Source organism: Bombus bifarius, unplaced genomic scaffold (genome assembly GCF_011952205.1).
Source record: "Bombus bifarius isolate JDL3187 unplaced genomic scaffold, Bbif_JDL3187 scf7180000008621, whole genome shotgun sequence".
NCBI lineage: Eukaryota > Metazoa > Arthropoda > Insecta > Hymenoptera > Apidae > Bombus > Bombus bifarius.
The window spans coordinates 119,972-122,702 of record NW_022884756.1 but is presented as its reverse complement, the minus strand read 5'-3'; positions in this window follow the sequence as shown (position 1 = coordinate 122,702).

The window sequence follows — 2,731 nt, the reverse complement described above, 5'->3', positions numbered from 1 at the left end:
TTTGTTTTGTCTATGATGTGTTTCTTCCACGTTAGTTTCCTGTCCAGGGTCATGCCCAGGTATCGGACTGAGTCCCTGCTAGGAACTGTTGCATTGTTGATGGTGACCTGGGGGCAGGTTTGTTTTCGGAGAGTGAAGGTTACGTGTGAGGATTTCTTTTCGTTAATTTTGAAGCTCCATTTATGAAACCACTTTTCCATGGAGTCGAGACGTCGCTGGAGAGTGGATGAGGCTATTACCAGGTCTGCGTGGGTGGCTAATAGCGCTGTGTCGTCTGCAAATGTCGCTATTGTTATCACGTTTGATATAGCTAAGTCGGCAATGTAGATGGAGTACAGTAGGGGTCCGAGGACACTACCTTGGGGTATGCCGGATTCTATTGGAAATGTTGCGGAAGTGGCGTCTAGGCATTTAACCATGAATTGTCTATTGGTTAGGTAGGATTTTAGGATGGAGTAGTAGGGGTGAGGTAAGACCTTTTTAAGCTTGTATAGTAGCCCTTCATGCCATACTTTGTCGAATGCCTGTTGGATGTCTAGGAAAACCGCTGAGCAATATTTTTTCTCTTCGAGTGTTTGGCAGATCGTATGGGTTATGCGATGGATTTGCTCTACTGTTGAATGTTGCTTTCGGAAGCCGAATTTGTGATCTGGGAGAGTTTTCAAATTTTCTAGGATTGGAAGGAGTCGGTTCGTGAGCATCTTCTCGAATAGTTTAGACAGGGTAGGTAAAAGACTGATTGGGTGATAGGAGCTGGTTTCGTATATCGGTTTACCGGGTTTAGGGATGAGGGTAATCAATGAGATTTTCCAGGCCTTAGGATAGTGTTCAAGGCGACGTGTAGCATTAAAAATCGATGTGATGAGTGCGATCCCTTTTATGGGAAGTCCCTCGATTGCTTTATTGCCTATTAGGTCGTGCCCTGCTGCTTTCTTGGGATGTAGGCGACTGATTGTTTCTATAGTCTCTGCAGAAGTGAAGGGTTCAATAGGAGGGGACATTTGGAAGGGGGTGTGCAAGTATTCAGTAACGTCCGCGGCAGCTTTGGGGGAATGGGATTTGAATACTTTAGACAACCATTTAGCAAACAGGTCGGCTTTTTCTATAGGGCTTCGCGCCCATCCATCTTGCAGACGGCGGATTGGTGGGATTATTTGTGGGGGGCGTGTGAGTTTCCTGGAGGCTTTCCATAGTGAGTAGTTGGAGTCGGTTGTGGGGGATAAGCTGTCGAGATATTTTTGGAAACAGTCGTTTTTGTAATTTTTTATGGTTTTGGATAGCTTTCTAGTTGCGTTGTTTAGTTTGCGTTTGTCATCCGGTGTTCTATGGGTCTGCCATACTCTTCTTCGCCTACGTTTTTCTGCTATTTTTTTTAGTATGTATTGCGAATATTCTTGTTTGCTGATGGACGTCTTTGTCGGCGTGGAGAGGCGTTTATTATGCTCGTGTTTAAGTATTCCGTGGCTGCTTCTATTTCTTCCTTAGTTTTTAGTGAAGTTAAGGCTGAAGTTGAGTGTGTAAAGACTTCTCTAAAGAGCTGCCAGTTGGTGTGTTGGTTGTGAATGGCGCCATTAGGTGTATTCTCGATAATTGTTGAACTGACTGTTGCTATCACGGGGGAATGATCAGAGGAGAGATCAGCCGAGGAGTTGATTTGGACGTGTCTTGATGAGATATTTTTAGTTACGAAGAAGTCGAGAAGGTCGGATATTTTATTAGTGTCAGTGGGCCAGTATGTGGGTTCGTATGTGGTGACGTAGTTGAGGTTGTTGTTTATTATGCTGTTTAAGAGGTTTTTGCCTCTTGCTGTAACCAGTCTGCTGCCCCATTGGGTGTGCTTGGCGTTATATTCTCCTCCAGCTATGAATCTATTGCCCAGGGTGTCCAGGAAGTTATCAAAGTCTTCTTTGGCGATGGAGTGTCTGGGGGGGGGGGCAGTATACTGCTGAAGTGGTGATTGTACCATGACAGTCTTCTATTCCTACGTTTGTTGCTTGGAGGTAGTCTTTCTGGAATGATGGAAGTTCGTAGTGCTTAATACTTGTTCTGATTATTATTCCGGTGCCACCGTGGGCCTTTCCGCTGGGGTGTTGGGTATGGTAGAATTTGTAACCATTTATTTTCAGGTAGTTTTTGTCGGTGAAGTGGGTTTCCGATACGAGCATTATGTCGATTTGCTGATTTTAGGAAGAGTTGTAGTTCAAGTTTGTGTTGCGCTAGACCGTTGGCGTTCCAAAGAGCTATGCGCCTTGGTTTTATTTTGCGTCGGGGTGTATTAATTTATCCATGATGAGTGTTAGTAGCGATAGCAAATTATTTATTTGCTCCGATTCTTTCTCTATTAGCTTTTCAAGCCTAGAGAAGTTGTCTGTGTTAGGTGGATTGGGGACACTATTTTGGGAAAGATCCCTTTGGCTATTCGGGTTATTTTGGATGCCTTGTACTGCTTGGGCATAGGAGGTTGAGGTGCTGATGAATTTGGTAGGACTGGGTGTTTGGTTGGTTAAGGGGATTGGGGTAGTCGTGAATTTCGGCGGGCTGGGTGTTTTGTTGGTTACCTCTTTTGCTCTGAGTTTAGGGTACCTGTTTGTGTCTAGAGTTTTATAGGCTGAGCAGCCTTTGTAGTTGGCAGGATGGCCACCTTGACAGTGGATGCATTTCGCTGGGGTTTCCAGTGATTTAGCACACTGGTCAGTGGAGTGAGTGCCTGCACATTTAACGCAGTGGAAAG